General features: G+C 44.0%; 1 protein-coding gene across 4 annotated transcripts in view; it reads right to left on the bottom strand.

Annotated features, from left to right (window-relative positions):
* The window catches only part of LOC104017967 (aromatic-L-amino-acid decarboxylase-like), a 73,174-nt gene extending 51,645 nt beyond the window's left edge, over positions 1–21,529 (bottom strand). For 3 of the 4 annotated variants that reach the window (XR_015705309.1, XM_087760093.1, XM_087760113.1), the window contains exon 1: positions 21,414–21,529. The gene's annotated coding sequence lies outside the window, so the exon portion shown is untranslated. Of the gene's footprint in view, positions 1–5,509; positions 5,563–21,413 lie in introns of those variants that run through there. The other variant, XM_087760103.1, reaches the window with a different exon arrangement.
* Positions 21,530–23,151: the final 1,622 nt, after the last annotated feature.

The raw sequence follows: 23,151 nt of genomic DNA, 5'->3' as shown, positions 1-23,151 counted from the left end.
TTATAATCTATAACAAGCTATAATAATCACAATTATCACAGTGATCCGCTGTGCTGCCCTGCCATTTTATCTACTTCTTGCCTCCTGTCTTGCCTCAAGTTTTAGCTTCTTTACTCTTTTACTGTAAATGCACACGCCGTGCCATTTACAAAACCTTATTCCTTACCGCGGTTTCAGTTAGAATTCACTGAGAGTTGATCTGTACTGTATTCTGCAGGAGGACGTGAGGAAGCTCTGTCTGGGGCTGTCCCTATTTCCAAGACGTTGGGCTGGAGCTCTAGCTGTGCTCTGAGCTAGGCAGAGACTGTGTGAGCACACGAATGGCTCAGCTGAGAGGAGCTGGAGTTTGCCTGCAAAGGGCTGTGCAAACAGAAATTCATAGTGCTCGGGTGCCTGCCCCTGCCATCCTGGCCTGCCCAGCTTTTGTACTGTATGTGGCTGTGCATTTTGAGTGCTCAGTGAATACAAGGTTGAGACCACAGTACCTAAAAAATGCCCAGGAGTCTTTATACGCTCAGACTGAGTGAGTGATACTGTTCCTAGGGCTCTAGTAAGAAAACTGGCAAGTGAAACAAGGATACTCACTGCTGGTGTAAAGAATTACTATGCTTAGTTCGCGTACCTTCAGATCTCCACTTTGTAAGGAAATCATTATATTAAGCACCATGTGACTATTATGCAATTAAGAGACAATTTCTTAGATATCAGTTATTTGTGCTAAGGATTTATAACTGAGGACATCATTTTGAGGAAAGAGAGGCCCTTCTGGGCTTTATTATATTTGAATCAGTACTGTCACATTACAGAAGAAAGACATCATTGATACACACCATCCTAGAGACATCTCTGCTGCTACAAATAGAAGATCTGGATCTGTGTGGAGCAGCTGCTGCTGCTATTTAAGAAGGCAGGGTGCTGCTGTAGGTCATGAGCCACTTGGGAAAGCAAGGATCTGCACAGTAGGGACTTGTAGCCCCCCAGAGAGTAGCTGTTCTTGTTGCTATTTTGTTAGAGTTATATTACTCCCTTTAACCATCATGTAAGTGTGTATTTGGCTCTCTCTATGCCTTTCTGAAAGGGGAATTAGGACCTTTCTCAGATCTTGCTACTAAGTTGCCAGGAACGCACTACCAGTAGTCATTAGGGTCCTCAGAGGATTCTGCTGGGCAGCTTTGTGTGTCGTCTCCCCCTTGAAAGACTGTGTTTAAGCAAGCACTTTTGTTTATATTCCTTTACAATCAGGATGGTTCCATTTCTTCAGGACTCCTAAATCTTATGTGCATTTTCATTTAACACATCTTTGATCACAGTTTAAATTTTTAATAAAACTTTCTAAATAAGTCAGCATGAACTGCAGCAATCAATATGCATCTCTGTGGCAGCAATCTAATTACACCCCAAGGGTCAGTTCTTTGGTTTAGATATTTTTGCCAGAAGAAATCTAAATATTGTACTGTTTCACTTCTTTTTCAAAGTATCTCTAATTTAACCCTTAACTTATGCTGTCATTATTTCTTTTATGCTACTTCATTCATCAGTTCATTGCTATAGCATGCTCTAGAGCACTTGCACGTGGTAATGTTATTTTTTTCTGGTTTCAGAGATGAAAGCTGTGAAAATAGGAATTTAACCCATGACTGCCAAATTAGTGGGAGTTGCCTGAGACTGAACTGACTCAGAACTTGAGGATTTGGTGTTTCTAGCACTACAGTTGCTCACCACTTAGTTACAGTTATTCCTACAGACTTTTACACATGGGGTAGATGTTCAGCTGAACTTCTCATTCAGTGTCTGTGGGTCCAATGAACCCTCAGTACAATGTCCGAACAGGTAAGAGTATCACTATACTACTCTCTAGCTTTACTTTGTATCAATCAAATATAGGGCAACATTTAACATAGAAGCTTCCCTGGATCTCTTGGTCTTTTCCCCAAATATAAATCAAATGGCATAAATTAAATAGCACCATGTGTAAGCTCAAAACAGCTCACAAACACAGATAAAAATAAATTTACTTCACCATATTACCACAACATAGATACTATGTTATGTAGCTTGTGACTGTTTTTCTACCACCTAGATTTTTTTTGGATCTGAAATGTTTTATTCCCAGTAATATTTGCATCATCTTGTTCCTATATAGTATGCTGATACAATTTATTGTCATTTTTATTATTAGCAGTTTGGACAAAGTTCTTTTTGGATATCAGGGTAAGCAAACCAAATTTAGATCTAAACATCAGATACACATTCTGTGGTTTCAGCCTATGACCATGGTACTGAAATTTGTCAGCTCAGTTTGACAAAATACACATTTTAGATAATCGCTGAGATCTTATTTGTTATTTGCTATAACAAATAATATATATAAATAATTATATATAAAATATATAAAAAATATAGAACTATTTGTTATAGTTCTTCCCAAGAGCTGGAGGTCCACTGGTTCACCCTAACATTGTTTTGGCTGCACTACTTCTCTCATAAATCACTGTTGCAATAGCATTCTCAAAATTCAGGATAAAGAATTTAATTACAGGGGAAACCCGCTGTTTTGCATGGGAGAGGTAATTGAACTAGGAAGCTTAAGCGTAAAGAATGGGAGGATGAACCATCCACACCAAATCTGCCACAGTTGCTGCAGTGTTAGAAACTGATATAAACTAGTATCTAGTTAACCTCTAAAGAACTTTCAATTCAGTTTAATCCAGTGAAATACATCAATCTGCTTCAATCTGAAGCAATGTATTTAATTCTTCTTTCCCCCAAAGACAACGCTGAGAAATTAAAATCTACCTTAACATCTATCTGTTTTTATGTATCCATGCATCTTCTTTCCTAAAAGTCCTTGCCTGAAAATTCCTTACCTACTGTGATACACATATCTCACAGGGAACTGTGAAGGCATACTCCTTGCAGGAACACAGTGGTCATTTAAATTTTCCTTTTCACCTCCTATTTTATATCTGTTCTTCTGTGAGTGACAAGACCCACTTACACTCTCCTCCCTATTTTTTTCTCTTCCTCAACTGTTCATTACAGATTTCACTTCATCTGCTTGAAAGTATTATTTGCTATGGAAGCCACATCCAGTAGACTGAATATCTGACAATTGTAATGCTTACCAGTTAGTACTATAAAAATGCAAATTATTTCACCTCTCTACCAGTACAGAACATTTCTCTCTTCTACCTCTCACATGCATATACAACACGTGCACAATGCAATAACACAATGCATAGAGAGAGACCTTCCCTCTATGCCAGTATGTTTTAAAAATACAGAATGTGATTTTCTAAGATGGAAAATACTCAGACAACTCAGCCCTTAGGGTCTAAAATGAAAACATTGTTTGAGAGCATCCCTATTTTTTGAAGGGCGGAGTGTTACAGTCTGTGTGTACTTGAAATATCCACTTAAGTTGATGTGACTTCAATTGCAAAATAATGCAGGCCAAGTTTCTGAAACTAAATGGAAATTTCGGAGAAACTGAGCCCCTCTCTTAAGTATTTAATAGTGGTCTGTTTTCTTGAAGACCTATAAAGAGTTATAAAGGCTTCATGCTCTCAGGGATCCCACACCTCCCAGAATGAATTTCAGCATATTCAACATCTGCCAGATGAACCCCAAGTGAGGAGAGCTGAGCTTCTCAGGAGGCACCCTGCCTAATTATCAACCTCTATCACTTTGTAAGCACAGTTTATATTCAAATTCACCAACAGCCTCACTCTGATCGATAAAATACAATTTTACCAAACATATATTATGTCTGAGTACTTTTGCTCCCAGCAAGAATCGATGGATATTGTCACCACTGCATACTTCTTCAGATCAAGTCCTACTTTACTGGGGAAGATTGAGTTTTGCTCTTAACCTTAGGTAAAACCAAGAACAATCATGTTAAACTTTAAATGATATCAATGTATTTTTTTTTATTCATATATAAAACCTTTGCTTTTTAATTTTGCTGGAATTTGTCACAGGACAAGTACACCACACAATCTAATGTTGACATATCGTTTGCTGCTTTGTTTGAACTGCTCCTTCTACCTCAGTGCACTGAAATTAGAACATGGCAACATTTTATCTTAGTGAAGTTACCGAAAACTCTTGTTAGTCTTTAGATTGTATATTCAGTGTAATGTTCATTTGCAAACCATTTTCTACTTTATTTGAAACTGAACCATACAAATGAGCACTTTACGCGCAATTAAGTATTAAATACATTTATAGGTATAATTTTATGTAGATAACATTCAGCTTATTCATTATTTCTGTTAAAAAGTATTGTCTATAATTTTGGAATCTGTTTTTTGCATTAACTAAATATAAACGTAAAAGATATCTAAATACTACCAGGAAATTTGTTATGACGAAGAAAAAGAGGGAAAAAAGGAAAAAGGGGAGAAAGAGGAAAAAGAGGAAAAAGAAATGAAATTAGAAGAGAGGTATATTCAGCGTAGTATAATTTTATGAGTGCCTGGTCTCCAGTTCATCAAAGTAAAATAAAAATCAGCTAACATAATAAAATCTTTTAACAGCTCCTATTATTGAATACAGAAAGGAAGAATGCATAGACGCATTAACAGCACCTTAAACTGATAGCTGCATTGGCTCAAAAAAAGTAATAACTGTGTATCTTTCCAATAAATGAGACAAGTGCACTTCCTATTCTGCTAACTGACTGTTGCAGAACATAATGTCACTGAAAGGCTCGTGGTGCCCCAGTGACACCACTGAAACCATGAGGGCTTCCTGCTATTGAACCCAACAAGCTGAAGGTTTTTGCAGCTGTTGCTACTGTTAAGCTAAACTTCTACTACTGGCAATAGGACTATTGCCTGAATAAGGACCGTAGGGTGAATTTTATTTCGGCATGAGTAAAAAGGAGCTGGATCTACTCTCTATTTCTAACTTTGCACAAGCCAAGAATTAGGTGCATATGTTACAGGCCCCACATTTCATTTTAAAATGTCATTTTCCAGTTAGAAGTTGCTGGTTTTATTCATTGCTGTCACTGGCACAGAGTCTGCAACTTAGTAATTTTCCCTTCTGAGGTCTTATTATAGTGATGGGAGAGGGTTATTTCTGAGGAAAACCTCACCCTAAAAAGTCATGCATTGAATTTATCTTGAAAACTTTATTACTCAAAATATTTGGCAGAGAATTTCTCAAAGTCTGCTTGGTTGTTCAGAACTGTTGCACATGGAAAGACAAGACATAATCTTTTCAATACGTGGGATTCTGTATAAATATCCATAAACAGTTATAGCTGACATACATCATATGAAAAAACAAGCAAATACAATATGAGAGGTGCACACTATATTGTGCAAACTTAGGCTAAAAAGAAATGCTTTTTGAGCATCCTGGATTATCCGTATAATAACACAGGCTGGCTGTTTATTAGCCGAGCTCCCACTCTAAGTAACCAATTGTTGCATTAATCCAAATGTACCTTCTTCAATGCAATAACCACAAATCTTTAAGGACAAAGCATGTTACTTACAGCCAGTTGGTAAGGCTTTTCCTTCTCCTCTGTCCTCCTCACTGTCTTTCTTTGCTCCTCTGTCACAGCTATAAAGAGCAGAGGATGCAGCTGCCAGCAAATATAGGCAGAGTATCCACGTCCCCTCAGCCTATCACAGCCACGCGCTTTGCATTGAACAGGCAGCAGCAGCAGCATCTCCCCCTCCTCCCACACCTCCTCCAAAACATACTTAGCAAAAAAAGCTACCCAAAAGGCAGACTGATCTGACGGAGAAGCGGCCATTGCCTACGTTAACTGTGAAGTGCAGTGGGGTGTGTTGCCTTCCATGAACTCCATTACAAGCCTGACAGTGTCCGATCACATCCTCCCGGTCTGCGCTACGCGCTCCGGGACATTTCTGCTGGGGCTGGGGCTGTAAAAGCAAGTGCTTTGAACCACTTCTGTGAAACGCTATTTTCATGCAAGAAACACAGATAGGGTTGAAATACCGCTCAAGTGACTGCAAGCGCTGAACAGGTATACACGTGGGATTAACGTCCTGGGATATGCGGTATTTAACTTCTTCCAGTTTCTCTCTTTCATCATCTGTATACTTAAAAGCAAGAGCAAAGGTTCAGGATTTCTTTCCCTATTCTAAAAGAAAAGTGTTATGGGGAGTTCTCTTTCCTAGATTTCCTAGAGTTCTCTTTCCAGGTAACCGCCTGTCATTTTTATTTAGTTCAAGCTGGTTTTAAAAACTACTGTCAGCATTTCATAGTCCTGAACAGCTTATAGGCAGGTAGTGCGGCAGGAGATCTGGGACAGCCACGGCTCCCAGACCGGTCTCTGCTGCACTGCAGTATCACAGGCAGCCTTTTTGTGAAGGAGGAAAAAGTTCTGGCTGTCATATATTTTCAGCCTCTCAGGGCTGTGTTTGCTGTTAGAATGATACAAGGCCAATTAAAACTCTGCCCTGATTCTGAAGGAGCCTGTTCAGAAAAACACAGGACCTAAAATCCACAGATAGGCTTGCGGCTTTCATTGCGCTTGTTGTGCTGGATGTTACTCTATGGCTCGACTTGCATTTTCAGTTCTTGGGCTGTGTCTGCTGCAACGATCAGTCTGTAAGCTTGGAAGCATCAAGAAACCCCAGGGTCAGTTGCAGCTGGCTCTCAGCTGTTTTCCACCGCAGATCAGCTCCTGAGTGCGCAGGATTACAGCCCGGACAAATGGGGACCCCGTAAGAAAAGAAGTGTTTTGGAGGTTGTTCCTATTTTTTCTTTCTCCCTGAATTCAGCTGACAAGGCTGAAAATTCAAAGTATGTTGTAAGGATATAAGAGATGCAGAAACCGAAGATGTCTCTAGTAAACATACAGGTAACTCAAATCTAACCTCAACGTTTCATCCAAATGGCTTGCAAAAGGTAAACAACTTCCAAAGAAAACTAAAAATTGAAACTAAAATTAAGACCGGAGTACTAAAATGCTGGTTTAATCAGAGTGTTGAAATACCACCTCAAAGTCACCTGATGTGTTTTCACCTTTCTGCTTAACTTACCATACGAGTTGCTGTGACCAGGCAATAAGTGCATTTTCTATTAAAATCATACTTATTTTATTTCTCGGGAAGAAAAGGGAAAGAAAGGGTGAGAGGGACAACGGGCAAGATGGAAAAAGGGAATTAAATGCCCTCCTAAAAAGCGTATCCCACGTCTCTCTAGAATTCTAATAATTCTTGTGGCTCATACTACTTTTCATAATCCTCCTCATCAACCGCTGGCAACGCACGGAGCTTTGCTTAAACGGAACCTTTCTGTGGCGAACAAAAGCCGGACGATTAAGTTTTCCGTGACAGGTGCTGGCTAAGTGAGACCTGCTGTGGCCCTGCAAGTCTGTTCCAGACCTTTCAGTGTGCTGGCTCCTTCACAGAGAAGGTCTTCTCTTACTGCTGAAACACCACGAACAGAGATCTCCCCTTTACTGCCAAACTGTCCCCAAATCCAAGATACCCGTGTGTGAGAAAAAACAGAGGATCCTAAAAGGTTTAAAGGCCAGGGCTTGTTGGTAAGCAACCAACAGATCGTATTATTCGCAGCTAACACGAGACAGGCTTCGACATGTTTTTGCACATGGAGGTATGCTGCCCTGATGGTGATATATAACGGTGCTGTGCCCATGCAGCAATGGTACCAATTTCTTACCATCGCTGAACTCTTTCGTTTGCAAACAAGGCGGCAGAGATAACGTGTTTGAACAGGAGGCTCCAGCGCAGCACCCGAGAACCATGCAGACAGTGTGTTATCAGTCGCCTTGCAGCCCCGTTGCCAGTCCCTGTGCACAGACACGGATCAAAGCACAGGGAGTTAAATGGTTCGTACCCACTTTCCAGTGGTTTTCACCTCTTCCATCGTCATAGAATGCAGATTAGAAATTAGAAGGCAGTTTTCCCAAGCCTTCAGTCCAGCTATGATTAGATGGCTTTACTCCCAACTTCATTCTTCCCTCACCTGAATAGCGTGACACTCATCTCGTGCTGGCCTCCCACTGTGGCTATAGCTACTAAATTTGGTCGAGATGCGTTTGTGCTGTAGATCACTGAGCCTAACATTATTTGAACCAACCTGTCCTGAGCTATAATGTGAAAGGCTTTAAATTGACTCAGATACCAGCAATTTCTTAGATACTGAGAAAATAACGTGAAACCATTAATTAGGAATCGTACTAGCCCAATGGTTGTGCCTGTTTTCAACATTTGGCGTCAAAGGAGCAGTCACTGTTGCCTAAGCATAAGAAAAACCATGGGTTTGCTGCTTAGTATTTGGTTTACTCCTTTTCCGTCGTTTGAGGATGCTGTTTGGAGGCTGCAAACAGCAGCCTCCCTGCTTTTTCCTGCTTCCCTTGCTGCTGCTCCTTCAGAAAAAAAAGCAGTAGTAGAACCCTGTCTTTGTTTGTCTTTTTTTCCCCCAATGTATTCTTCCGTGAACGTAATAATACCAGTAATGGAAAAGTAAAGTGTCTACAAAAAGGAAAAGGCAAGAAAAAAAACTCTGAGAGTCGCTCAGATGTACTGGAATGAAAAGTCCTTATATGTTCCATAAACGAGGTCCAAATCTGCACGAGCCATAAAGAGGAGACAAGACAGAAGAGAATATTTTAGCAGAAATGTGCCCCTAACGATTGCCTGGATAAAACAGAGGGTGCATTTCCTTTGGAAGAGAGCAAGAATTAAATAAAGCCTTCAGACACAAATAGATGGATTACTTGCATCGTACAAGGATAAAAACTAAGTCTCCTGCAGAACGTAAGCAGACTTTGCAACAGATCAGCCAGGAGATGAATCTCAGACAGAGCTGACAAACTGGGAAAGCATCTATCGTCTCTCTCATGAATATTTGATGTGTGACTTGTTTTCCCTGTTCAGTTCCGTATTGCTGTCTGTGTGAACATGTGAAGGTAAACCAAAGGACAAAAAGGAACTGCTAACAAAGCGAACACGGACACAGACTCAAACACACAGCTTTGGAGGAGTTAACGTACCGCTTGCTGGCTGGAGGCAGCCTAAGCACTTTGCTCCTATGGCAGCAAGCCTACAGAAAAGAGAGGGGTTGTGATGAACTGCAAAAGTGTCAACAGCAAAACTGACAGGCTGCGAAGAGTCACAGAGACAGTGCGAGCAGGCTGCAAGCACAGTAGGCAGGCTCTTCCAATACCGAGACAGGAACAGCTTCTGCTGTGAGCTGGGAAGATGTGCTTACCTAGGGGCGTAGGCACCGCCGGGGCACTCACCCAGCCACAGATTGCTCACACAAAGAATTTCCTCAAGCACTGACCACTGTGAGCCTCACGGAAGCTGTGGCTCAGAGATGAAACGCTATCAGGGCTTAAATGTGCTATTAAGACCTCGTGTCAGAAAAGCAATCTATAGCAGCTCGTTTATGAATGGAATAGTCCACTGTGCGGGTGAAAAGACAGACCCGGGTGAGGCATGAGGAGCAAGCTGGCTTGAGATACGGAGGGAACATAATGCAGTGCTTGTTCTTACGTGATTTGTTTTGATCACTGTTTACAAAGATATCAAAGATCACGTAACGCTTGGTCCAGAAGACATTTTGTCACTGGCTGTGACTACGGCATTGTCAGGAGGACCACGCACTACCATGCAATAAGCTTGCGATGAGCTTGGAAGAGCATTTGCCACCAATATGAGCCTCGAGTCATTCTTTATGGGATGGGAACAACACTGGAGTCTCCTCATAAGGAGCAGTTGGTGCTCAGTTGTCTGAGATTGCAGCAAGTGCTACGGCAAGGGATCACACTGGTCTTTCTCGCCCTTCCTCCCTGACAGCTTTGTTGCAAAGGTGCCCGACTCCCCTTCAGTCCTGTGCTAACATGAGCACCTTTCTAGACAAGACCAATGCCCATTTTCCAGAGAATTTCTGCTTAACCTAACATCAAAGTTACCAAGTACCCGGACTTTCTCCAAGAAAGAGAAATGATTTTACTCATGTCACAGACGCAGGGCTCTGGAGAACGGAGCGGGAGCTGAATCTTCCACATCCACAGGTCTCACTGGTCACGGACACACATCCACGGCTGAAGCGACGAGTAAGGTCCTGTTTGCCACCTTCTGCTGTGGGTTCTTGCCTCTGCCTCGGAGGTGGCAGTGATACACGTACACGCCTCAGCTGCTTGAGTGCAGTGCATGGTTTTTGCTGAGGAAGATGCATTTACACTAAGATGAGAGGCTTTCCACTGGAGCCATGGGACCGGTACGCCCTGCTCCTGACTCCTGGTAATACGGTTAGCATAACCAACGCCATTTCCTAAGAGAAACGGCCACAACACATAAGCGCGCTGATCACGTATCACCTCCAGCTCTCCTCCCCTTTCCGACGCCGTGGTTGTCACCAAGATGTGACGACCCGCGTTAGAGAACAGCCAGAGCCCCTGTCAGGATTGTGACAAGACTATTTGCCCACGGAGCATTGCTGCCAGGGTGTGGTGACACCCGTTATGGAACAGAAAAGTGTGACAGCACGCGAGATATTGCCTATGCAATCAAGCAGCTGCAAGTCCTACTGCTGGACAGCAAAACCCGTGGTGCCCCAGTGCTCCGGGACGCATCCACCGTTGTTTCCTTCCTCTGAAGACTGACTGAGTGGCTCATGTTCTTTTGGGTGAAGTCTGAGTCCAGATTATGATTACTGTGTCATGCACTGATTATTAAGAATCTGACCCGGTCTGCAGAGGGTCCAGGTGACTGAAAGCCTAGGTAACTAAAGACTCCAGAGAGTAAGAAAGCTATCCTGATTACCAGAAATTTTGCTTAACTGAAAGTATGGTAATTGATAAAATCTTTGTGCAACAATAAGCTACACGAAATGCTAGAAACTGTAGATAGCAAGAAGCTATGCTGATAATTAAATATTTTATGTAATAATAAAGCTCGAACGGTAACTACAACCCTGCGGCCAGTCCTCTTTCTACCAAGGATCCCTAAAAGAACCTGCCTGTCCCTGTAGCATTGGGTGACAGAGCCACCAAGTGTTCACACGCTCCATCCTGCTAGCTCCCTCAGAAGGGCAAGCATCTCCAGCTAGGAGGCAAAACAGCCAGCCAGGAAAGAGAACAGCTTAAGCTGCTGCAGGGAGCTTCACCCCAGCGCAGCCAGCCGTACCCCCGCTCAGAACTGCCTGCCATCTGTCCTCCTTATGATACTGTTCACTTCCACACCTCAGATAATCACAGCTTCCACATCATCATTAGGAGAGGCAGGCTCTCGCTTAGACAGGATTTACATGTGACTGCAGGAGACAGGCAGCTAAACAAGAAGGATAGTCCGACGCGTTCATTACCTTTGTGCTCAGAGGCCTTAGTTCAAGTTCTTGCTTTCAAGCACAAATGCAAGTCTTTGCCGTACGCCGTGCAAGTCAGGGCAGGGTATGTCCTCAGGGGCAGCTTCCATTCAGTATTTTGCCGGGAAGGGTTGTTCTCTTCCAGCTTGTTTTTCTGTGTCACCACATTTGGCTCCAGCTCCATTTGGAATCCAAATGGCCTAAACCTAGGCCAGGTTTAACGTGGCAGCACCTCCCCACCCACACTCTGGCAGAGTTTGTCTAACCTTTCCTCAAAATCATGATTTATTATTTACTGTGTCTTACACAAAAATAAGCTCATACAACGCAGGTCACTAGCCTACATGTTATGTTACTGCAGTCTTCAAGGAAAATCATTGGAGCAATTAGTCTCCTGTATAAAAAAATAAAGCTTAGCTCAAGATTCTTCAGCTGCAAGTACAATGCATGTCAAGCACCTTCCAAGCCTGCAACATTGCGAAGATAAAGCAAACATCTCAATGTGATGTTAAACAAGGGATGAATTACAGGGCCTCCTTACAAAGGAAGACACTTCCTATTCGCTGCAAAAGCATGAGAAGCAGTCGTATATATCCAATGGATACCTACCAAAACCAGTTGGTTTCTACCAATCCTAGGGTAGCAAGCTGTCACCAAAAGCCCAACAGTATCTCTGGAGCCTCAAGACAATGCCCTTCTCCTCAGCTCTGCAGCTTATAGCTCTGCTGGCTGGAACTGCTGCTACCCAGGAAGACAAGCTGTAAAACTGCGATGGCAAGGTGACCAGAAGCATCCTCAACGAGCATGTGGAAGAAGACTGGGGAGTAAGGGGTCCCGAACATGTGTTCAGACTCAAAACATTCGCTACGGCTCTGCCTGGTGAATTTGGAATAGAGACAGGTGGGAGCCGTGGGGTTTCTCACAATGAAGCTGTATTCACATCCTCCTCAGGCATCTAAATGTAATTCTTTTTTTCCAGGGAAAATGGGCTGAATATAGGGATTGGGATTGAGCTGGGAGTGTAGAGGCACTGTGCAGTGAAGCAGAGAGTAACGTACAAATTACAGCAGAGGACACAACTTCTGTACTCACAGCTCAGCTACACTCCATCATCTAGCACTACCCGTTTCATATTTCTCTCTGTGTTTGTCCTGTTAGATACCTATTGAATGAGCCACTTATATTCATACCATTTCCTCTTTGGCTGAAAAGATAACCTTCCTGCTGCTTTTCAAATAAACGATTGGTGCTCCTAGGTCTACGTTTGTTCTCTTTTCCTTCTGGTTTCCTTTTAGAGGTACTTTCCTTGAGCAAAAGGATGTTTTACGCTCCTTCGGATACAACAAATTTTGATGCGTCATCTTGGTAATTTGAAAGCATCTTCACTACTTATCAGAGGCTTCTGTTGTTAAAGGAACTACCAGTAGTCTGTAGGAACTGTATTTTTTCAAAAGACCAATCCTCTTCGGAAAACAAGTCCTGGATTAACGTCTAACGGGGAGTAGTGCTGAGCAGTAGAAACTGCAAAAAGAGGACAAATCAGTGCGTGGTGGCAAGGTCAGCTCTATTAGAGCCAATACTCTCTGCAATGTCATAATGTTGTAATACCGCGATGTAAGAACGTTCAAAGCTTCAGAACAGCCATCATCCTTCTTCACACAAATTTTTGCATTTTATATGCCAAACATACATACACTGAAAGTAAATACTTCAGAGCAATGTGCAGCAAATAGCCTCCATCACAGGTTCTTTGTAAGAATGAGGCTGTGGAGGCTACCCTTTCTGCTAGGAACGAGCAAGATAAATCCAAGGCGTCTGAATATGCCTTTCCTAGTAAGACAGCACAAACAAGCCAATAGGTCCATCACAGAACCTGCAGAGCACTGAGATCATTTTAAATTTCAAAAGCAATGCAACATCAGAGCTAGGGATGATTTTCTAAATACAAAGGTAACTAAAACGTGTTTTTTAACAGCCATTTTCAACAGCAGGATAAATAAGAACAGGTGAGAAAGAAGGTGCTAACAGAGAGTACTTGCTGATCTGTAATAAAGTCTTTTATTTTGTAAGATTAATAACAGTGGCTTCCCTGTATGCTTAATGTATGCTTAAGAAATATATATTAAAAAGATTAAGAAATCTGCTCTTGAAAAATTAGAACAATGTTGCCCAAAGGAACCTCCAAAATAAAGAAAAAGTTGTAGCAACAAAGACTGAGATTTTTCCTTTTTCCTTTTTTTAACCTTGGAAGGAAACATGAGGAAGCCACAGTTGTAGCAAATGAGTAGTTCACCACTCGATCTTAAAGTCATTTAGGGATTAGTACACAGTTAAGTAATTACTGGGCTGAACAGAACAACATTCAACACGGTAACAAATTACTGTAATGGGAAAAAAAGCTTTTTTTAAAAAGGAAGATCAAAGGAGTAAAAAGTATGTCTCTGTTTCAGGTGCTTGGACAGCGCTAGAAAGGAAATCACCCAAAGCCAGGAGCATACTCATTAGGATGTACAATAGAAACATGCCTCAATAACCTTGACGAGGAGGAGGTAGAGGCAGGCGTAAGAACAACCCAGGGCACGGATTCACACCAAAGCTGTGTGCCGTGGGCAGACGTTGCTGAGATCAGCCTTATAACTAGCTACGCTGCTGATGCAGCTGCAGAGATCCTTACGCTTGCATATAATCATCATAACGTATGCTCTTTTTTGGCGTGTCTTATCTTTCATTAGCACAAAACACATTGGTAAGGCTCTGGGGTTTATTTTTTGGATGTAAACTTTGCATCGCCGCAAACGTTCTTCTCAGCAGCCTGGCACAAGAAGGCACCGAGCCGGCAGGCGTGGCAGGCCTCAGAACCGTGCGCCTGCAATGCTTACTCAGGAGTCAACCCCTGCCTACCTGGTCTCCAGGTAGCTCCAGGTAACGGCGCAATTTAAGTGGGCCCATTTAAAAGCTGGCAAGGCAGGCACGCGAGGGGACGAGTCGTCGTCCCAGTCAGCAGTGCCAAGAAAAAACTCTGGCACGTGCAAGGTGACAGAAAAGAGGAGAGGGAGCGTGAAGCACCTGTCGTGTTAGCAACCAGCAAATAAAGGACTTCTGCGAGCCTGGAAAGATCTTGTAGCAGGAGCTTAGCGTGTATAAGCCTGTGTTTACACACCCACCTGAGCAAAGGCTGTACGGTAGCATGCCATTATCCTCAACAAACATGACAGGGAAGGTACCACTAAATAAGCAAATAATTTCTAGGACATGACAAAAAGAAGGCTTCTAGGGACAGATGCCAACGCGAAATATACATTTCCCTGGAGGAAGAAGAATACTGAAGAAACAGAAGATTATGCCAGAAGAAAAACGATCAAAATGCTAAAAAACAGAAAGAAAGGAAAAACATGGGGGCATGTGGACGTGTGCACCCAGTTAGAGCTGGCTGGTTTTTCTGCTGGCTCAGGCCCCGTGGCCACTGGGGAAACCACTCAGGACGGCGGCAGGGCCCTGCTGCGAGCTGGCCACTGCCCGGGGATGCCTGGACTCGCGCTCTGGTTGGGGTGCGAGAGGTTTTCTGTTTGAGTATGCACATTCCTTAAAGCTACGCTTATGCTGTTATTCTTTACAAAGCTTTCCAAAATACTATTTGTAATTTCTATTTCCAAATCTCTATTTCCAAATGTTTTCTGTTACTTAATTCATTAATTTGAATTAATCAGTTGAATTGGTTAATTAAGGGGAACGAACGAATGAATGAATACCAAAACATGTATCTGATTTCAGGACTTGTATTCCTGGGCAATGATAATTCTGCAGCTACATTTGTTACCAAGTTTGACTGTATACCCCAGTTTATCATTGGCCCTTGATACTAAATGGCGTTAAGTATAGTCATACAGAGATTTCCAAGCTATTTCTCTAAACTCAAGTCTTTCCTCTGCACCTGCGCTGTAACATTAAATTTTATTTACACATTATTTTGGAACCTTACTGAGATGAGGGTTTTTCCCCCTCAGATTTAGATCATCAATAGGATGCTTTTAATTATTAACCTCTTAATATTTAATAGGAAGACATTGTTAACACCTTCCTAGTTTCTACCTTTCATGACAGGTGTCTCAGAAAGATATTCTCTAGTCATCATTTCTTTCTTTCCAAATGTCCTGGTTTCAGCTGGGATAGAGTTAGTTTTCTTCTTAGTAGCTGGTACAGTGCTGTGTTTTGGATTTAGGATGAGAATAATGTTGATAACACACTGATGTTTTGGTTCTTGCTGAGCAGAGTTTACACCAATCAAGGACTTTTCAGCTTCTCTTGCTCTGCCAGGTGCAGAAGAAGCTGGGAGGGAGCACAGCTAGGACAGCTGACCCAGACTGGCCAAAGGACTATTCCATACCATATGACATCATGCTCAGCACATAAGCTGGGGGAAGAAGGAGGAAGGGGGGGACATTGGGCGTGATGGTGTTTGTCTTCCCAAGTAACCGTTACGCGTGATGGAGCCCTGCTTTCCTGGGGATGGCTGAACACCTGCCTGCCGACGGGAAGCAGTGAATGAATTCCTTGCTTTGCTTTGCTTGTGTGCGCAGCTTTTGCTTTACCCATTAAACTGTCTTTATCTCAGCCCGTGAGTTTTCTCACTTTTACTCTTCCGATTCTCTCCCCCATCCCACGGGGGGGGGGGGGGGGGGGCGGCGGGGGGAGTGAGCGAGCGGCTGTGTGGTGCTTAGTTGCTGGCTGGGGTTAAACCACGACACAAAGATCCATTCTTTTGCTCCCTGGGTGTTCCCACTTCCTATGCAAATTCGGTAAAATTAACTGGTCTTCTAGGCTTGGGCAGAAAATACTGTCACCTGATGGAACTCCTTGAGTAGGTGTCAATAGCCGCGGCCAAAAGATACACACACTATTCCTCTTTCTCTCCCACAAGTTCTCTTAGATGTTAGTTTATCTTTTATTACAGCACAGGCTTACTCATCATCTCCCGTCTCAGACCCGTCACTAGCCATCACTACAGTGAGTCTTCCTCCTGCCCTGGTCTTTGCATGTCCCATCTCAATCACAGCACCTGCTGAGGAGGTCTGGTAGACATCCTCTATGTCGGCTGCCTAAAATACATGAAAGCCGCATCACCTGGGGGCTTTTGTTTTCATTAGGAAACATATGACAGCCTGCAGTGAAAGGACATCATCCCACCCCCTTTTTTTCCTGTTAAAGATGCAGCCACAGGAGCTGGGGCGGAGAGCTACGAACCTCACATGTTGAATAGTCAGTCCGGAGTAACGTTAATTCTGAAGTAACATAACATACAGAGGGAGGGTGGAATTAAGCCTCCAAAAACCTTAAGGGCCAAACGGATGGACTTAGTCTAAGCAACCTTGGTGGCACTGTTGAATGAAAATCTCTGTTTAATAAGTAGCATGATCAAGAATAGCAAGAAGTTTGGATCTGCTAAGAGCAAGTTGGTGAACTATATGAAAAATATTCTAGTGACTTTTGATCAACTGTTGGAACAGTTCTGGAATGTTCAATATTCTCTCAGATTTTCATTTTCAAAACGACTTCACTGCCCTGCTGGAGTTTAAGAGAAGATTTCTCTTCAAAGGCACTTACCCCCTCCTCTAGGGAAGATTCAAATGAGCGGGCCTGGTTAGCTTTGAAAACAGAACAACATGAGGGAAGCCAAGGAAAGGATAAGGAAAAGAAAGAGGAAAGGCAGAAGATAAAGAACTTCTTTCTGGTTTTCAAATTTCAAAAGCCCAAGAGGGACTACTGTGTGAAATTAAAAGATAGCAGATTAAAAACAGACAGAAGGAAACACTTTTTCACATGATGTGTGGTTAAAACTGCAGAAAATACAATTACCACAGGAAGCACTGCAGTCAAGAACTCAGCAAGATTCTGATGGGTTTGCAGATTTATAAGGATATCAAACATATCAAGAGTAATTTAAAACTGCTGGAAGGCACATGCATTTCTTCAGGGAAAACTGTCCAAGCATTTTAAAACTGCACAAAGAAATGTGCTAATCAGAGTGAGATACAAAGAAAAAGGTCTCTGCAAGATAATGCACCCGCAGGATGCCGTTAAAGAAATGTCACCTCCTCCTAAATCCTTTGCATTCATTCTCTCTCCCTCCCTTTAAAGGAACAGCACAGAAAGGGACAACATGAGCCCCACTGGAAGACCAGTTCCTTTACGGTAGTGTCTGAGATGGAAAGGTGTCTGCCAGCCACGTCCCCAGAATGCTGCCATTTCAGCAGCCTTCAGCCTGTCCAAGGTATCTGGAAATGTATATTCACTTTGACATTCATATACCTCATTCTACGAGTAGCTGGATCCTTTCTCATTTTCTGAGCTCAGATTGTTTTTAAAAGCAGAAAGTACCATATGTAATATTTCTGTAATTTCCCATCTCGCTTTTTTACATGACTAGGTAGTCATAGTAATGATGCTTGCTTCCTGTTATGTCACATAACTGTACCTGCACTGCCATGTGTCAGAGAAAAGAAAATCTAAAATCTGGGAGGTTTTTTCGTTTAAATGAAGCAGTTGTCAACAGCACAACTGAGTGCAAATGAGGGCAAAACACGGGCAGGTGTTACAAGCAACTTAACAGTAGCATTGCTCTGATACTGAATCTCTAGCCTTCCTAAACAATACGCTCCAGTGCATTTTTTTTCTAGGATCTCTTTTCCACCAGTTTTAGCCTGTTACTTTACATCCTGTCCACAAAGCAGGAAGAGATTATTCCCTTCCTTTTTGTAGCATCCTTCTATGCATTTTAAGATGTTACTGTATCCCTCGAACTCCAAATTACATGACAGTATTGCTAACATCAGTGCTTGATGTTACCCTAGCAATCAGACAGTAGATGGTACTTGGTATATAAGAAAAACAATTTTCTGAAGCATAAGGAACGTCACAAACCCAAGTTTGGCAAGACTGGCTTGACACTCTGAAATGCTGATAATAACCCTCACTTAGGGTTATACATATCCCAGCTTCTACTGGAATGCAGGGTTACTGCTATTATGGCTTCAATTGTCTCCAGTGTTAAGATCAGAAGAGTCCCAAGTCCTGTCTCTTTATACCCTGAAACTGACTGAAACCTTGCCACCTTATCTTTGTTCACACCACTTCAAAACCTTCCTAACCTCTCTGCTTCATATCCAGTCTTGTAAAGATAGGCTGTATGTATTATGTAGCAGTAAACTGTAAGAGCAACCTTTTAAGTGTACAATGCTCTTGCCAACTCTCTGACAAAGAAACTAACACTAAAATCCCAATTTACCTTTCAAGTAATGGCTGTCTACCATAAGACCTCTTCTCCTGTTTGTTTGTGAACAGGTGGAGATACAATGTCCACAGGATCAAGAAAGAAGGTGAAAAATGTACAACAAAACAGTTGTTGCATTCAAAACGTTTTCTACAGGAAAGATATATTTGCAAAGAGATAAACCATGTAACGTGCACGAGCACTGGTCAGATGGGAGGACACTCATCGGAGGAACACGGGAGGCCTGTGTACATGCAGAGGCAATGGACTTTTAGTTGAGCTGAATAACAGGATTGTGATTAGGCGTGCTGGTTTTGGCTGGGATGGAGTTAATTTTCTTCACAGTAGCTAGTATGGGGCTATGGTTTGGATTTGTGCTGAAAACAGTGTTGGTAACACAGGGATGTTTTTGTTACTGCTGGGCAGCGCTTACATGGAGTCAGGGCCTTTTCTGCTCCTCACCCCACCCCACCAGCGAGCAGGCTGGGGGTGCACAAAAAGCTGGGAGGGGACACAGCCGGGACAGCTGACCCCAGCTGACCCAAGGGATATTCCACACCATATGACGTCATGCTCAGCAGATAAAGCTGGGGGAAGGAGAAGGAAGGGGGAGATACTTGGAGTGATGGCGTTTGTCTTCCCAAGTAACCGTTACGCGTGATGGAGCCCTGCTTTCCTGGAGATGGCTGAACACCTGCCTGCCCATGGGAAGCAGTGAATGAATTCCTTGTTTTGCTTTGCTTGTGCGCGCGGCTTTTGCTTTACCTATTAAACTGTCTTTATCTCAACCCCCGAGTTCTCTCACTTTTACCCTTCTGATTCTCTCCCCCATCCCACCGGGGGGGAGTGAGCGAGCGGCTGTGTGGGGCTTAGTTGCCGGCTGGGGTTAAATCACAACATTAGGATACAGTGGAAGTAAATTGTGTTTGTTGTATAGGTTGGACTAATTTTTTTCACTTAGAAATGATGGTATTACAAAATACTGTTGGCCATATATTTATATACACATATGTGTCACGGATGAGTGAACTCTGTTGACTCACACTTTTATAATAAGATTTCTATTAAAATCACTATTTGCAAATATCTTTGATGGTGATTCTTTGAGCAGCCTAACCACTCATGCATGACAATATCTTATCTGTGATTGAAAAAGAAATATATCATTTTTGGTGCTTCAGAAGAATGAAGTGACCACTTTTTGATGTATAATGGAAGGAACAGAGTAAGAAACATAGAGTAAAGGGAGAATATGGGAAAGACTGAAGCAACAGGGAAATTTCCCAGGAATGTGTATCAATTGACCATCCAAAGAAACTCTCTGACAACTTTAGAAAAGCTTTAGCAATTTTTCCACCACAGTGTAACAACTCACCGTCTCAAATGTCATTACCCATGCCCTTGGGTACCTACTTGCCTTGGCTCTGCACACTTCCCATGAAACAAAGTTCAACAGAAGCCAGCTGACTAGTAAAGGGGGAAGGCAAAATACATCTCAAGTTTTCTGCACTGTCACAAGATTAACGTGCCAGCTTGCAGCCACGTTTGAAAACTGTCCTGTGCCGTCTCCTTACTTAACCCCCACCGTTCTCCAGCAGCAGAACTTTCAGCAACCTCTTTGTTAGCAGAGCTTTTATATTATCTTCTAAACAGACAAACAGATGAAACTCCCACCTACCCCAGTGCTGCTGTTTCACTCTGGTAACTTCACAGTATGGGACAGATAGGAGAGATGGCAGTCTGTGTTACCAGTGAAGCAACAGTTTTACCCCATTATGTGTGCAGAAAGGACATAGTTGCATAATTAAAAATCGACAGTCCACCCCCTTGGTCTCAGTAAATCCCCTATTCATGCAACAGACATTCCAGTTTCCCCACTTTGCTTTTAGTCTGCGTTACTGGGCAGGGGGATGTGCGTGTGTGTGCACACATTGAATGTCAGGCTTCCAGGATGCTCTTCCCCCAAGTGTCACTCTCCTGAGGAAACCTTTCAGTACGCCTCACAGTTATACTGGAAACTTGTTTTTCATCACACTTTCATTAGGGTATCTATTCTTTTTTTTTTCCCCTTTTATTTAGCATTGACATAAATGGTGAATTTATGTAACACAAATGGTAAATGGTAGAAATTGTCATTTTCTGCCCCTTTCCTTTTCCAACTATCTCTCTATGAACAGTAGTTCCAATTTCATCATCTTCTTGCTCCCTGAACCCCACCAGTATCAAAATAATTTTTGCTGTTCTAGATTTAGCCACACATAAAATCATAATGTCATTGTATGGGGACGGCTCCAGTTCCTGTTCCACAAACAGGACCTCTACAACAGGACAAGCCCAATGTGACACACTTACAATGAAACCAAGCTACAGGAACAGGAGAACTGAATTTTCAAACAAATAAGAACTTTTTTCATGACCAAATTTGGAAAGGTTAATAAAATCCCCTTGTCGGCTGGGATTCTGCTCCTAGATTCCCCAGTATGCCATCATTCAGAGGTACTGCCATCCCTCCAGACTGCTTCGCTTTACCAGCAGTGCCCTCAAGTCAATTTTTAGAAGCAGCTAAGAAGAGAGTCTCTTAAAAATGTTGTGAATTGCAAAGTTTTGATTTTAAAATACTTCGTGAACTCTTGACTATCTCAATCAACAAAATTGGCTTAAGCACATATCAATTAAAATAGAATTATGTTTAGCACATTATGCTGCATTTCTAAATGCTCACTAGCATAATACTTAACAAATTATGCGGACTTGTCGATCGGATTATTTGGTGAAGTACAGAGGTAATTTCACTTTCAGGCTTTAGTGAGTTTATCCTTACCTGTTTGGAGATTTCACTTGTTTTCCAGGTACTTTGGAAACAGATATTTTCTCTTATACTCTTCCCGTCTTGTGAGGAAGAGGTCACCAGAAGCAGCCAAGGAATTTTTATCTCAGGAAATTTCTAGGGCTTTTTCAGTAACTATCTGGTCTTCATTGCTACCCTGCTTGTCCTGCACTTTTTTGTTAATCATTAACCACGTGTAGCACTGTGTTCATTAGCTTTATCAGTCATTCTTTCTCAACGAGGGAAAAAAAAGACAACCTGTGAATTCACTCAGCGGCAGTTCCCAGGCGTTAGGATGGGAAGGACATGGGACTTCTCACTTACTCACAGAGCCTTGCTCAAGTGAAAACGCAGTGGGTGCCAGCGAGACGTGCAAGAGAGAGCCAGCGGCCCCGGCAGATCCTGCCCCTGCCGGTGTGAAGCCAGGCATCACGTTGATGCAGACATCTATGTAACGGAGATGGCTGGCGGTTCACAGTATAAAGCAAGCGGCGCAACGAAGGACACACCAAAGCCAGACCCCCGGGGCAGCGGCGGCCCTCGCCGCACCCAGGGCCTGGCTGGCGGCGGCTCCCGCCGCCTCAGGGGCGGGGTGCGGCTGCCGGCTGCTGCGGCCGCCCCGGCACTGCCGAGAGGCGAAGGCCTCAAGCTCGCACACCACAGGCGTGCTCCCCTTGGCGGGGGACGGGACGGGACGGGACGGGACAGGAGGGGACGGGCGGGGACGGGCACCCCGCTGCCGTCGCGGTCGGCCTCGCCCCGGGCGGCACCGCCAGCCCTTAGCCCGCGCCGCCATTTGCAGGCAGGGCCCCGAGGGAGGCTGGCGGGCACCCGACCTTCGCGTAGAGCTGTTGTACTGCTCTTTTACAGGAGACGAGGCCCAGGGCGCAGCCGTGATGGGTTGCCGCCATAGAACAAAGCAAAGCAAACCAAGAAAGAGAAAAGGGAAAAAAAAACAAACCCAAACCCTCGCATGTTCAACGCAGGGCCGCCAGACCCCACCGACTCGGGCTCCGCCGTGCGGCCCAGCCGTGGCCGCCCTCTGCCGGCCGGGCCTGGCCCCCGGAGGCGGTGGAGGAGGAGGGTTGGGGGGCCGGGAGGGGGGCCGGGGGGCCCTCCCTGCCCGCAGCTCTGCGGCCTGTGGAACGAGGCAAAGTCCAGGCTGTTTCCCCTGGCCTGCACCGAAGTGCCAGGCATAGCTGCCTACCTACCTATTTATTTACTTATTCTTCCTCTCGGAAGACTGTTTTTTTGTCCTGACTCACGCCAGGGGGGAGACTGGGGATTAGCAAAACGGGATTTCACCATCGCAAGCTCCTGTTTGTCGGGGGCTGCCCTTCCGCTGGAAGGCTTCGGAGCCCCTCGCAGGGCAGCAGCTCCCTGGGGGCCGGGGCGAGCCTGCGCCCCGCCGCCCTGTGGCGTGTGCTGCTGGGAGGCCGTTGGGGAGCGGGCTCCCCAGGGACGCTCCGGGACCTCACCGGGGTGAGCGCCAGCAGGGGCTCTTCCTCTTCCCTCCCTGCCTGACCGGCGGCGGACGGCCGGGGAGAGCCTTGCAGGCTGGCCTGGTCCCCCGCGGGCCTGGCCTGCCCGCCCCGGCACAGCCCTCTCCCTCCTGCTGCACTGCAGCTTTCAGTGAGAAAAACCGCCGGGCCTCAGCAGTCCCGCGCCCCTCTCTGTTCCTTCGCTCCCACCCAGCGGGAGGAAAAGCCGCCTTGTACTGGGGAGAAGCCTT

The sequence above is a fragment of the Nipponia nippon genome, unplaced genomic scaffold (genome assembly GCF_047370975.1).
Source record: "Nipponia nippon isolate SJK-2023a ecotype South Korea unplaced genomic scaffold, ASM4737097v1 scaffold_1, whole genome shotgun sequence".
Classification (NCBI taxonomy): Eukaryota; Metazoa; Chordata; class Aves; order Pelecaniformes; family Threskiornithidae; genus Nipponia; species Nipponia nippon.
This window is presented reverse-complemented; position numbering and strand designations above follow the sequence as displayed.